The 15,749-nt window shown below is 43.5% G+C and overlaps 1 protein-coding gene across 2 annotated transcripts in view; it reads right to left on the reverse strand.

Annotated features, from left to right (window-relative positions):
- Positions 1–15,749, reverse strand: part of SNX6 (sorting nexin 6) — a 54,026-nt gene that overhangs the window by 37,219 nt on the left and 1,058 nt on the right. The window lies entirely within an intron of this gene.

A 15,749-nucleotide genomic window follows, 5' to 3' on the forward strand; every position in this document is an offset into this window, starting at 1 on the left:
TTGCATATCTGCCTGCCAGGCTCTAATCCAGGTGCATTACGCCGGGCCACTATGGAAGAGGCCATGGATCGAGCCGATAACACCAGCGCATCGGGCGGAAGCATCTGCAATGAATGCTGCTCTATTCTAATAATTTATCAACCCTTCCCTAGCTGCCGCTAGTTCTAGGGGCAGAATATCAAGGACTCTGTTGCCCTAAATCCAGAAGGGCCCTGGCCACAGTAGATGCTGGGGCAATGGCCTTCATGGAGGTAGCCAGGGATTCGTGAGATCTCCTGAGCATGGTGTCGGTTCTTTTATCAAGGGCATCCTTGATGCTGCCCTCACCTTCTTTTAACTAGAAGTCCCTCCAGATTGGGTGGCAACAACGGGGCATCCACAGGAGGAGTCTTTAGGATGGAATCCACATATTCTGGGACCAAGTATCGTCTTTTGGCCGTTGAAATTGAGTGTTTGTTGGAGGCTGGCGCTTCCCACTCTTTATAATTTTCTTAAGAAAGAATTCAGGGATCGGAAAGACCATTTTGGGAGCTTCCTCCTGTGGGAGGAACTGTTTGCTTCCCTTGGGACAGCCTTTAATCGGGGGAAGTGATGAAGAGGCGCCTGGCAGTTGGGCATCTTCTGTATCTTGCAATTCCAGGGCAGAAATGGTTTTGGTGATTAGGAGAGCTAGCTCTTCATCCTTAAAACACCTGGTAGAGGTCTCTGAAGAACTCACATCTACCTCCTCAGAATCAGAAAAATGCACTGGAGAGTGCTGTCCTTCATCCTCATCACCACTGCCCTCCTCTTCCTGAGGGAATTGCAGGGGATCTTCCATGGGGATTCTAGGGTAACCCCTAGTTAGCCCCTGGGTAAGAACTGGGGGTCTAGGGTAACCCCTAGCGTCTGGTGACAGGGAGAGGGCATAGGTCAGGCCCTGAACTGAAGGCTGCAATTGCCTCCAAAGGGTCCCTGGAGGACGTGCCTGAGCCATCTAATGGGGACCTAGGGTAGCCCCTAGTCTCGCCCATGTAAATAATGTTGGGGCGCTGTCAATGCATCTCAGGTTCCCTGGGGGTCTGAATCCAGCTGTACTGAAGATTTTGCAGCTTGTCCTCGATGGTCTTGTATTTAAGAAGGCTGCAAAATCCATGGGAGTTAATGACTGCCAGTTAAATGGCTGAACAGCCTCCGCCCCTCCCTCCTCCATAGTATGAACTGCTCCTCCTCCCTTCAAGGGCGGGTCTCTTGCCTGCTCGGGTGGAGGTCGCGCCAATGTCTTGCACTCGAGTAAGCATCGTGGGTGCAAGCCGCGTTGCTGCGCTTTGACTCCGGCTGCTATGCGCTGAATGCGGGCGGGGTTCCTCTCTCGCCTGAGCTGGCCGCTGAAGCATCGGCAGAGCGAGAACTCCGGCCGCTGGGGCGTTCGGCAAGAAGCGCCGCGCGGCGCCGACCTGCAGCCGCTTGTCAGGCGGCTGCTGTTCCGGGCGCCTCGAAGGAGAGAGAGCTATGTTTGGGCGGAACTCTGTCTGAGGGGCTCCGCAGAGGATCTGGACGGTTCCAAGGCCCCCTTTTAGAATTTTTGGTAGCCTTACTAGAGGGCTTGAGGGAGGCTCTAGTAGCCTCTATGCAGATCTGTGAAATCCTGCCGGAGGGAGAAAAATCGCCACGGCCATTTTGGTATTCCTTTTTTTTGGCTGAAGAATTCCCTGAGGGAAGGTAATTAACTATCCTTAGCCCTAACCCCCAAACTAGTCACACTAGACAAACGGAGGAGGGAGGTAACAGAAAAGGGATACAACAAGAGTGACAAAACTGGACAGGAGACGAAAAGAAGGAAGAATAGACAGGAATTGGGTACCAGGACCAAGAATTCCGTGCACTCCCTGTCTAGGCAGAAGAAATACTGGCTAAAATGGATGCCAAGCCTGGACAGGAAGTGACGAAATTCTGTTTCCTGCCTCCCTGAATTGGGGGTGGAGAATCACCCACCAAGATGCCCCGAGCCTCCAAGAGAAGCCGATCTATGGCTACCAATCTTGATCCTCCTTGATCTCAGGTTGCAAATCCCTTAGCAGACCAGGTGCTCAGGAGCAGCAGCAGCAGAAGGCCATTGCTTTCACATCCTGCATGTGAGCTCCCAAAGGCACCTGATGGGCCACTGCGAGTAGCAGAGTGCTGGACTAGATGGACTCTGGTCTGATCCAGCAGGCTAGTTCTTATGTTCTTATTTAGAAAAAGTACTGCCTTGTGAAACCTTAAACTAACACTCACCCAGGGTCAGGTATAAGCAGTAGAGCTACAGTCTGGAAGGTCTACCTTTCTAAGACACTTAATGCATTTTGACACATTCTATTCCATGGTTATTTTAAAACTATTAGCAGTCTCCAAGTTAAACACTTCAGAATTATCACAAAAAACCAACTTCAAGTAAAAGAACTCAGCAAGCAATCTCACAGGAAGGGTCCTGAACACCATCTCAAGACCTAAGAAAAAGCATACTTTTATTTTTTTACTATCAAGTCAAAGCTGACTAATGGTGACCCCACAGGATTTCAAGGAAAGGGACAGTATACTAAGGAACCAAAATCACTTTCCGACTCAGCAGATGGCTTCAAAACAGGCATATGGACAAACCAAAGCACGACACATAGATCTGCAGACAAAGGTTACAAAACAAAGTGACATTTTGAAAGAAAACGACACTGAGAAATAAGATGGGGGAAGGGGGAAAAATGCAATCAGGAAAAGCTATCATTAATACTCCTGACATGTTTCAAGAACGACCAAACAATTGTGTGATTTTTGTAGATTCTGTATCACTATATACCAGTGATGGCGAATCTTTTAGAGACCAAGTGCCAGGGGCGGAGCGAGGGGAAACAGCGCCCGGGGCACGCGTGTGCCCTGAACCCTTGCCAAGCCCCCACCCTGCCCTGGAAATGCCCCCTGAATGCCTCGAAACACCCCTGCCATGCCCCTGTTATGCCCTCGCCACACTTTTGCAGGGGCGCATGCCCAGTGCATCACTCACCCCTCGCCTCCTTGGCGCTATGCCACTGCCGAGTGCCCAAACTGGGGCAACAGTGCGTGTGCCCACAAAGAGGGCTCTGAGTGCCACCTCTGGCACATGTGCCATAGGTTCACCACCACTGCTATATACCATTTAAATAGATCGCCAGAAATGACAATTTGTATAATATCAGCTGTCTTCATGAACCCTCTCACTGAATTACTACATATGATGCCAACAAAAGGTTTTTTATTTCATTGGAATTACTATAACAAGTAATAACAAGATAATTGGGAGGGGGGAGTAGGATGAAGTAGCCAAATCAAAAAGATGGCAATCAAAAGATGGCAAGTTTAAAATAAACCACAGTTCTGCTTACATGTAAAGGTCAAGATGGTCTGGTTAGATCGGGGTCCCCAAGTTTTCTGAGCCTGTGGGCACCTTTGGAATTCTAACACAGGGTGATGGGCGCAACCACAAAATGGCTGCTGCAAGAAGAGGAGCTACACACAAAGAGAAAGCCTAAGCACAAGGAAGAAAAGGGTTTTTTTAAAAAAAAATACACTGAAATAGAGGCGTGAAAGAGAATAAAACACACACTGTGGTGGCAGCTGCCACTGAAACAATGTTATTGTAATCTGCCCAGCTAATTGGATCTCCAGTGGCTCATCAGAAGCCCTGCTGGGCGAGAGGCCTACCTGGTTCCATTCATTCTCAAAAAACACTTGGTGGGTACCAGAAAAGGTGTTGGTGGGAACCATGGTGCGCACAGGTACCATGTTGGGAACCCCTGAGTTAGATAAAAAAAAGATTCTGGGTCATTTTGCTTACATGCCAGTTCTCTAGGACACTGTATTGGCTCCAAATGCACTGATTTTTATAACTCATATCCATTTATGGAAGATTTGCATTTGCTACTGTTAGTTATACATACACTGCTATCAAATTTGGGCAAATCGCAACGTTCTTAACTAGTTCTGCAAGTTTGGAGCAAATTCAGAAACTCCAAAGTGTATTTTATCATGCTAATAAAATAATTATGCAGAACAAGAGAGGAAGATAGTAGGTTTCAACCACTCAAAAAAGTTTTTAACAGCTGCATGAAGTTGCTGAGTAGTCAGAGTTTCCCAAAAAGTCCTTAATAGAACAATAAATGAATGATCTAATACTGACCACCAAAGGAAATGCCTAAAACTCTACAGAATTCTCACTTTCAGCCAGTCTACAGGATCAAGAAGATTGATTCACACAAAGGCCGTTTCACATGGACTAGGTTTCAAGCTGCCACAATTATGCCTGCCTTTTCTGAGAGACAATTTCCATGTCCATGAAAAACCAGTTCTGAGGAAATGCATCCTTTGGGAAAAGTTTTTGATGATAGTCTGTACCCTGTAATTGGATGGTGGTTTGGCATTAACAATCTAATTGTTCTTAGTAAATTCAGCAGCAATTCTAAGCAGCCTAAAGAAAAAGTATAGATAGCTGGCATTTAACGGTTTTGATACCTGGGACAAAATAAATTGGATATATTATCCATAACAAATATAGCAGCGCTCACATATTCTTGCATCCTGTATAGGGTGGCCATCCACAGAATGAAATGCAAGTGGAGAAATTACTGCTGGCTTTCTTCCTACAGCGTTTATTAAAAACTTCAGCAAAAAGGGAAGATATGGAAAATTTACAGAATTGGGTGGGAGAGGGAATATATGAACTACTGCAATTGGGCTTGGTAGCAAAGTGGTATATTCTGCTAGTCAACCAAAGTCCAACCCCTCACAATATTAGTTTCAACTATGACATAACGACTCATCAAATTTCACATTAACTGTTCGCCCAGTGATGTCGTTGCCTTGATTGACCCAATTAAAGATTCCATCTTTGAACAAAACAGATTTCAGACTCAGACACTGTGGCTCACTCTCAGAAATTGTAACTTTTGCTGAGACTGCAGTGATACAGCACTGGGTCATTCTATGTGAACATCTAACCACAAATAAACATTTGAAAAGCAGCCCTTAATATTAACTGTAACATTTTGTTTTTAGGGTCAAAAACCTTCCTCCAGATGACACCAACTTGTTTGGCCTACATAACATTCTGGGATGGGGAAAAGAACAAATTGGAACAACCTATAAAATCTATTGAAGGACTCCAAAAACTGATGCATCAACTAGACTAGAGTATGCTGTTTTAACTGTGCCAAGTGAATTAAGACAAGAAACTACTGAGGTACTAAGACAAGTCTGTAGCTCCTTAATGCACCAGAAACTACTGTTTGAGGCAACCAGATTTCATAGGACCAGATCCCATATATAAAAGCCTGCATGCACAATCATGTTTTACATGGGTACCCTTCCTCAGACCCCCAGCCTGAAATCCTCATTTGAAGTCTCCAAAGGCACAGCTGATTGCTGAGAAATGTTGAAGGCATGGCTACCCCTCTGACAAGACCACTCTTATGAACAATAAGAAAAACTCTAACTGGCATACTGTTTGGGGATATTGGAAGACATCAAGGGGAAAAGGCCATTCTATCTCTTGAGTGCCAAAGTAAACAATAAACAAGCATGAAATTATGTGTCCACTCCTCTTTCTGGTGACCACTATGGAAACATTCCTGAACAAGGGAAAGGTATAAAGACCCCAGGAGAGCGCAGACTTTGCCAACTTGGGGTCCACATGCTTTGTGGACTCTGTCCTGTGGTCTCTTGAAGCCTTCAGAAGACTTCCCATACCTTCCAAATTCATCCTTTTATCAAATTGTGCATTTTCCCCTTTTAAGTTCTGGATTTTTCCTTTACATGTGGTCTTTTCATTCCATCCTTGAAGAGTGATTTTATATTAAGAACTCTGAATCTAGAAAGGCCTGGTCTGCAGTCCTGTGTCTTGACTTCTCCTCCTCCTAATTCAGTGATGGCGAACCTAGGCATGGGTGCTAGAGGTGGCACTCAGAGCCCTCTCTGTGGGCACGTGCACACAGAGTTCGTCATGAGGGGCGGGAAATCACCCCACACACATACACACACATCTAGGCTGGCCTGGGCCACTGAACACGACGTGCGCGCACCACAGTGAGCAGGGAGGACTTGGCTAGCGGGCCTGGTGCCTGTGTTCCAGGTGGCTGTTGCCCAGGGGGGGGCGGGCAGAGGAGGCCGAGATGCTAAAGTGGCACAGAACAGTGCGCACGGGACTTGCTGGAGGCTAGAGCAGACTGGCTCCTGCACAAGCAGGTGGGGCGGAGGAAGAGGAAGCCAACTGGTTGGCACTTTGCGATAAATAAGTGGGGTTTGGGTTGCAATTTGAGCACTCAGTCTCAAAAAGGTTTGCCATCACTGTCCTAGTTCTTAGAAGCATGAGAGACCCACAGGCCTAAAAGGGTCCTGTCTCTTCAGCCTTCGTGGACCTCTATAGCTATGAAACTGCATTAGGCTGATTGCTGGGGAACTTAAGCTCTAACTAAAAAAAAACAAGTGGGGAATAGGGAAGCAATTTGTATTTTAATGGCCAAGATGGATCACATGGATTATTAACCTTGCTCTCATGTCTTTTGCTTTCCTTTTTGTTAATAAGTTTTTTATTTTCCCAACGCAAAAAGAAAAAAAGGAAGAAACAAAAATACATATACCACTATACACTCCCACATCCACAGTTCCGTTATTACAAAATAGAAATACAGAATACAAAACCCGCAGAAAAGAATAAGCACAAATTTGACAATATCTAAACAAAACCAATTTAACTAAACAACATATACCCATACAGTGACTTCCAGCTATCTCACTGTTAATTCTAATGCATTCTAGGTTCATGCATATATTGAAAATAAAACAATTTATCAAATACACTCACATTATTACTAATATTCTAATTCATTCTGCTGTTTTCTTTTAGATCTCAAATCCTTCAATTATTTTGCTACTACCATATGTTTTCAATAGATAGTCTGCAAAAGGTTTCTAGTTTCCTATAAACTTCTGTGTTACTGCCTCTTATTTGTCAATTTTGCCATTTCTAAATTATTCTGTGACTTCAATATCCAGTCTTCCTTTATTGGAATTTTATTATCTCTCCATTTCTGTGCATACAATGTCCTTGCTGCAGTAGGCATGAAAACCACTCTGTATTGATTTCTTTTCATGTTTTCAATGCATTTATGATATCTAATGCTTCCTCATCTAGGATACTGGTTTAAAACTGCACTGTAGATTCACACTTCCTATTTCTGTACCCCCTTTTGTATCATCATTCTGGTGTTTCTCTGTTCATGCCTTTTATCATTTATCCGTGTCAAACAAGTTGCTTTCGTAATAGTGCCTTTCAATAAACCATTTAGTTCATTAGATAACCTTAGAGACTGTGACTTCCTAATGACAGCTGTGTATCCACTGATGTGATAGGAGCCTGCAGTAGCAGAGGCCTCCTACTTAAGGGGTCTGAATCAATACTGTGCTACTAGATAAGGAGTATTTCACTAGACTATGACAGCAAATAAAAAAGCCCACATAAAACACAGCCAGCCTGTCCCCCTCCCCATCCAACAGTCTCACTAATAAAGAAAAGCCACACTCAAACTGAGGAAAGCTGAAATAGAATAAAGGGTCTGGGGGTGAGAAAAGTAAATAATTGGTTGAAACGACAACCTTCACACTATTTGGAAGGATGTGGATCCTTCACTATATTCTGATGCGGACAGAATGCTGTGACAGCAACCACATGCCACTGGTGAAGCAACAGAACTAGACTTGGATTCAAATCCCCTCTCAGCTACGTGGGTTTCCAGGTAACCATGAGCTAGCCATACCTCATAGACATGTGAGAATAAGAGCCATGTAATCCACCCTCAACACCACAGGATAAAAATGTGAAATAGATAGATTCAAAGTTTCTTTTAGTAAAATATCTTCCTGTAAATGAGAATAAAAACAAAGAGGACGCTCCCACATGAAAGAGTTAGAAAAGCAAAGCAGCAAGATGGAGGAACAAAGCAAAAAAACAAAAAAGAGAGTCACACATTACTTTCAGAATGGAGGAGATGAAAATAAAGATGCAGATAACGATCCCCCATTGCAATGAACAGCATTTAAGAAAGATGGGAAGATAAAAAAAACAAACCTGAGGGTAGCAAGAGGCAGCAAATGGAAATGAAAAAAGAGAAAAGAATAACCTTCAGAAGCTATTTTCAGACTACAGTGTGGGGAAATAAAACAAAAAAAATGAAAGAAAGAGGCAATTGGGTGGGAGGAAAGAGAAAAGTGAAAATGAGGAAGGAAAGATCTTAAGAAATGACCACCTCTCTTCTATGAAAAGGGGAAGAAAAGTAAGAAATCAAAGATAAATTGAAGCCATCCATATGATTACCTGGAGTGGGAGATTTCTTTTTGCTCTCATATATTCACACCCTCGTTATTTATTTTTTCTTATGTTAATTATAGTCCACCTTTCAATACGATCAATAACATGGGGCATTCAATAAACAATGAAATAGGATACAGACTGCAACATTACAAAACAAGATCCGGCCCACAGCAAACTAAACACAATAGAACGGACCCCTGTCCACAATAATTTACCCAAGTAACATTATGAAGATTTTTGAACAGTGCTACCCTGTAGGCTGCATAGAAAAGCTTTCTTGAATAATTCAGTTTTGAACAGTTTGCAGAAAACCAGCAGAGTGAGACCCTTCCCGACCTCCTCAGGCAGGCCATTCCGCAAGACAAGGGTCACAATGGAGAAGGCATGCATATAGCAGTTGTTAATTTTGACCATCTGTAGATTTGTACCTGCAGAAGCCTCTACTCAGATGAGCAAAACTGTCATAATGGAGAGGGATGTGGGAAATCACAAGCATTTCATAACTTGTGCACGCTCGGATCTGATTATGATGAAGAAGAAGAGTTTAGATTTATATCCCCTCTTTCTCTCCTATGGGAGACTCAAAGGGGCTTACAATCTCCTTGCCCTTCCCCCCTCACAACAAACATCCTGTGATGTGGGTGGGGCTGAGAGAGCTCCGAAAAGCTGTGACTAGCCCAAGGTCACCCAGCTGGCTTCTGTGGGAGTGCACAGGTTAATCTGAATTCCCCAGGTAAGCCTGAACAGCTAAGGGAGCAGAGTGGGGAATCAAACCCGGTTCCTCCAGATCAGAGTGCACCTGCTCTTAGCCATTACGCCATTCAAAAAGAGGTCTTTGATTCTTATACCCTGAAAACTTGTTGCTTTCTAAGGTGCTACTGGACTCAAATCTAACTCCTGCCCACATGTTTTCCTTATTTCCTTCTCATCAATCCCACATGCTCTTACGAAAAATCTTATCTCTATCCCCAGGTACTTTTCCTGCTCCTTCTAACTTTACTCCACCACAAACTGATCAGCATGGCAGTCAGTCTCCTGGTAAACATATAAAGGCAACCAAATAGTAATTGGGCTGTTGCCTTTCCCACCACCCTCAGCTTCTGCAGGATATCCAGGTTTCACCCTGGAGACTTTTCTGTATCAACAGAGGTTGCACACACAAATGCATCACAACAAAGTCACAAGGGTGATAAACATATCACTGGCAAGTTGACAAGCGAATTTGTGAAAAGCTATTTAGGAACAAAAAGTCCATTATGCATAACTCAGTCAACATAAAATTGTACTGTTTGCTGCATCTTTTAAAGTACAAACAGTACATCTCAGTTTCATTCCAACAACAATTACATCCATACAGCTGCACAGTAAGTTATTAGGCTTCTCTTCAGGTATGCCAGCTAAAGATATAGTAATTAAAGTTAGACATCATCAGAAGTATAACAAACAAAAGGAAATCTGATCAGACACTTATCAGACACAGAAAATGATATCCACTCAGTTTAATTCAGAAATAATACAAAATACCTGCTTTCGAGAGGCAGCCAACCATTCAACCAATTTCTTTCCACCTGACTTCAACCAAACCACCTGAGTATGCTCTAGCATTTGCAGACTGACGTGAGTACAATTTTTTTCATTTCCTCATAAAATTTCCATTCATTATCTCATAAAATTAACAGTGAATGGATGACACTGCTAACATATTATCAGACAAGGATGGTCGTTTTCAACCATGTAATAAATTTTTGCCTGCAATTATTTTTAGGAATTGAGTGAGAATATATTATTGTTTCATTGATTTGTAAGTGGGGAAATAAAACCACAGGTACATATAATTATTCAAATTTTAAAAATTGTTATGAATTCACTTGCTATGAAGCAACGACGGCCTTGGTCTCTATACCCTCCAGGGTAACTGTTGAGCTGTTGTGCGAAACAGGTTGCTGGGCTGGATTAGCCACTGGTCTGATCCAGCAAGGTTCTTCTTATATGCTGATCAACTGTGCAAGTCAAATCAAAACCAAAGATAGCATTCTTATTTGTGTGTTTCCCCTCACATCAGTCACCACCCCAGACTTGTCCAATAAATGAACTGGCAGAATTCTTATTTACTGATTACAAGCAGAGAAAAGCTGACGACTTCTTATTGTCAGAATGGAATACAGCAAATCAAGAAAAGCATTACATTCCCCACAGTAGTAAAGTCATTCCCACATACACACCCTTTCTCCACCTTTGGGCGGGAGGGCACACTCACACACATTCCTCGGATATTGAGAAACAGGGAGAAAGAGCCATCCAAAACCTACACCCCCCTCCCAGCTGCAGAAGCTGTCACAAAATGAGATAAGAGACAGCCTGGTACAAGCTGGAATCAGCACAAGCAAGCACTCCAAGACTGACCCCAAACGAAATATGGTAGGGCCCTGGGTAACATATTACAGGGCCATGACAACATCATGGAAGGGATACTATAATCGCCAATCACACACAGCCAAAAGATAAATGTGGTACCCCTAAGAAGATTATTACAGCAGCCTGAAAGTACTATACTCTTTATGATACTTAAATATACTCAGATTTTATACTCAGATTTGAAGGAAAAATAGTTCAGTCCACTTTAGTTGTAGAATGAGTTGGATCCCATAAACAAAGATTCTTTTAGATATGCTAAAAGGGTAAAAACAGAAGTTTCCCAGACATCTGAGAACTTTCTGCTTCAACTTAAACCATTTTGGTTATGAATTCATTCCTAAATTCTTAAATTTCCATGTATGAAATCATGCCACCTGAGACTGTTAACAAACCACCACTCAATGCTAGCTAAGCAACCACCATAGGCCATCACTGTAACAGTTCTCTCTATCAGCAATAATTACTCTGAATATTCTAAAACAAATCTTCAAAATACAGCTTGCAGTATGGCAATCATCTACTTCTATGGGATGTTGTGGTTTCCAGAATGTATGGCCATGTTCTAGTAGCATTTTCTCCTGATGTTTCGCCTGCATCTGGCGAAACATCAGGAGAAAATGCTACTAGAACACGGCCATACAGCCCGGAAACCACACAACACCCCAGTGATTCTGGCCGTGAAAGCCTTTGACAATCTACTTTTATGATCTCTAGGATCATAATGCCAGTCTCTACAGTCTGTAACAGTATATTTTGGATTCCTTGCAAATACAACTGAGTTCATTATTTGTTCTGCCAATTCCAATACAACAATCCCATTAACTCTAGGTACAACAGAAGGACACAATAATTTGTAAGGAACAACTAACTCTCAGGATCTAAGCCACAGCAATTATCATTAGGAAATAATTTACTGAGTATCTGACACCCTCATCCCAAGTACATGTAACTGTGCACAGGATCATCCTGTTCAACTGTCACCAAGAACGCTATTCATAGTTATAGAACACACTGCCTTCTCTTAAGTAGGTGTAAGGATATCCTTCTTTTAATTATACTAATTTTTGTAACAAAAGAGAGGAACAGTGGCGTTTCTGCCTAGGGACAGGGAGTACCCTATGTCCCCGGGCGCCCCGCATTTGGTCACGTGGGGGGGCGCCACTATTTCAGGATCGTTCGTGTGATTTTTAAATTTTTTAGTGTTTTTTACGTTTTGGCCTGCAGGTGGCGCATTTCTAAGGCTAGCAACACCAAATTTTCAGGGTACCATCCAGAGACTGTCCTGATGATACCATCCAAGTTTGGTGATGTTTGGTTCAGGGGAAGCAAAGTTATGGACCCCCAAAGAGGGTGCCCCCATCCCCATTGTTTTCAATGGGAGCTAACAGGAGATTGGGGTTAGCCATTTGAGGGACCATAACTTTGCTCCCGCTGAACCTAACTTCACCAAACTTGGGTGGTATCATAAGAATAGTTACCAGATGATACCCTGCAATTTTGGTGTCACTAGCTTTAAAAATACACCCCTTACAGGCACCCCAAGAAAGTTGCCCAAGATTCTTTGTTTTGCAGTGACTTTGCTCCATTGTAGCCAATGGGGAATTTCTGAGTGTGTAAGCAGGCTGCACATTTTTGAAGATAGAGGCACCAGACTTTCAAGGTGGCTCAGGAGGCCCTCCTGGTAATAGCATCCAGGCATAGAGACCTTTGCTTCTGAGGGTTCAATTTTATGGGCCCCCAAAAGGCTTATTTTGTTTCCATGCTCCAGATGGCTCTGTGGAAGAGGTTTCAATGAGAGGCACTGTGGTAGGGGTCTTGCTCTGGGTGGGGGGCATTTCCTGCAGGGCTGCTGGTGTGAGTCTCCTGAAAGGAACCAACCAAATTTGCTAAAATGCTGTGGGCACCAAGTTGAAGGTGAACCTGATGCCCACAGCATTCGGCCATCCCAGGCAAACTTTAGTGCCCCCACCCAGAGCAAGACCACTACCACATTGCCTTCTGTTGAAACCTCTACCACAGCGCCAGCTGGGCATAACAGAAAGCCCCATTGAAGTCTATGGTGGGAAAAATAATGTTTCCCACCATAGAACTTGCTGAAGAGCCTGGAAGATTCTGGGGAATTTCTGAGTGTGTAAGCACTGACCACACATTTTTTAAGATAGAGGTGCCAGACTTTCAAGGTGGCTCCAAGAGGCCTTGGGTAATAGCATCCAAGCTTGGTGAGCTTTGCTTCTGGAGTGGGGGGTGGGGTGAGTTGAGAGAGTTCTGAGAGAACTCAGCCCGCAGGCTTCATGGGCAGGAGCATGGAAACAAAATAAGCCTTTTGGGGGCCCATAAAATTGAACCCTCAGAAGCAAAGGTCTCTATGCCTGGATGCTTTTACCAGGAGGGCTTCCTGGAGCCACCTTGAAAGTCTGGTGCCTCTATCTTCAGAAATGTGCAGCCTGCCTCAGAAATTCCCCATTGGCTACAATGGAGCAAAGTCACTGCAAAACAAAGAATCTTGGGCAACTTTCTTGGGGTGCCTGTAAGGGGTGTATTTTAAAGCTAGTGACACCAAAATTTCAGGTATCATCTGGTAACTATTCTTATGATGCCACCCAAGTCTGGTGAAGTTAGGTTCAGCGGGAGCAAAGTTATGGTCCCTCAAATGGGTAGCCCCCATCTACTGTTAGCTCCCATTGAAAACAATGGGGATGGGGGCATTCCATTTGAGGGACCATAACTTTGCTCCCCCTGAACCAAACATCACCAAACTTGGGTGGTATCATCAGGGCAGTCTCTGGATGATGCCCTGAAATCATGGTGCTGTTAGCTTTAAAAATGCCCTCCCTGCAGGCCGAAAAAACACCAAAAATACCCCCCCCAAAAGCCCAAATACCTTGCATTCACATTTGTTCATATTTGGGCAGGACATAATTGGACACTTTTTGTCCAAATGTACCCAAATTTGCCCAGATTCTGACTGAATCTGGTATTTGTTTCATCTAAATATCCAACCCTCAAAAGTGATGTTGTTTCAGGGTGGGGGAGAATCCACCCCCAAACAGCATCACTTTCAATTTTGTTTTAACCGGAGACCCCAGATTCTCCCTTTAAGGTGGATTTAAAAGAAGAATCTGAGCTCCCTAGTTTAAGCACCACTGAAAGTGATGCTGTTTGGGGGTGGATTCCCCTAGAGGTGTTTTGTGAGAGATGATGCTGACATTTGTTTGGTAAATGTTTTGCTGGGGGTGGTTTGTGAGAGGTTTACATGCTTAATACCCACTTGCACTGGCTTGGAGTTGTTTCTCAGGCTAACAACCTACCTCATAGGGTTGTTGTGATTAGGAAATTAAGAAAAGAGTTGGTGGGGAGTGAGCCATGTATGTTATGCTGGGAGTGGGAGGTGTTTTGTGAGCTGGTGCAAAAAATCATTGTTTGTTCATGGTGGGGGAGGGTGGCCGCCCATTCGCCAGGGGGGCGGCGGCGGCACCAAACTCAGGTTTTGTCCCCGGGCTCCAGTTTGCCTAGGTTCGCCCCTGGAGAGGAAACATCTATAGATATTTAACTACAAGCATCCTATAGAACTCAAACAATAACACTGATTTGGGATTTCATTTAGCATATACCTAATAAAGTGATAAATTTAAACAGCGATAAAACATTCCAAACGGGAATCAGTCATCTTAAACAAGTCAGTTAATTGCCATGGGGCAGAGCAGTGAATATGGGCTTAACTGGTTAGTGGTCCTGCTATATTCATTACTATACCAGTTCCTGTGGTTACCATAGGCAGATTTATGCCTTCTGTCCCTGGAACAGTTTCTTCTGATCACTTTCTGTTCCTTAGCTTTCTAAAGCATTATATCACTACCAATTATTTATGAAGCTGATCAATGCATAGGAAACATTTTCCTGCTCAAGGAGTACCAAGTATTGCATTTCAAGTTGCATTTCAAGTGCCTCAAAAGATCTGGGACTGGGTAAAAGTTGGATCTAGATGATTTTAAACAGATTCTCATGAATTCATGATTTTTACATTAGAATGAAAAGAAACCACCATGATAGCATAGGACATGTCTGAGTCTATAGGCAGAAACACAAAAATCACACATCTAATGCTTTGTGGTGCTGCAGCGGCACAAAAATGTGGTTGCAAAGCACAGGTCCTTATGATTTTTGGCAACCACATTTCTGCACCACAATCCATTGTATTCATGATTGCTGTGTACAGATCTGTGACTAGGGACACGGCATGTGATCTGATAGTGATTTTGGGGTGACCTACTGCAGTGGTTTCAAACCTTTTTTTCACTCACATACCACTTGGCAACCATTTCCCTAAAATTCCCCATATTAGCAATACCATTATGTAATTTTTGGTGTGCCTCCAAATGTTCTGTCACATGCCCCTGGCAGTACACGTTCTCCAGATTGGGAACCACTGACCTAGTGCAAATTCATGAGGATCTATGCTTTGCAAACACATTTTAGAGCCACTGTAGTGCCATGACACAACAGATGTATGACTGTTGTGTCCAAGTCTGTGGCTAGGGGCATGACATGTGATCTGATGGTGATTTGGGGGTGATCTAGTACACACTCGTGAGGATCCATGCGTTGCAATTACATTTTTGTGCCACTGTGGCGCCACAACACATCGGATCCATGATTGCTATGGTCAGATCTGTGGCTATATGTGATCCGATGGTGACTTAGGGATGGCCAAGTGCAAAAATCATGAGGATCTGTGTTTTGCAACTACGTTTTTGCGCCACTGTGGTGCCACAAAGCACTGGATGCATGATTTTTGTTTTGCCTATAGACATGTCTACAGTATCTTGGTGGTTTTACTTTGTTTCACTGTAAAAATCATATGAATTCATCAGGATCTGTGCCTCAGATCCATGCTGCTGCAGTCCCACAAAGTGTTGGATCCATGTTTTTTATAGTTCAGTCCATAATCCTGACTTCCACATGTGATTTGATACTGGTTTGG

This window comes from Sphaerodactylus townsendi, linkage group LG02 (genome assembly GCF_021028975.2).
Source record: "Sphaerodactylus townsendi isolate TG3544 linkage group LG02, MPM_Stown_v2.3, whole genome shotgun sequence".
Taxonomy (NCBI): Eukaryota; Metazoa; Chordata; class Lepidosauria; order Squamata; family Sphaerodactylidae; genus Sphaerodactylus; species Sphaerodactylus townsendi.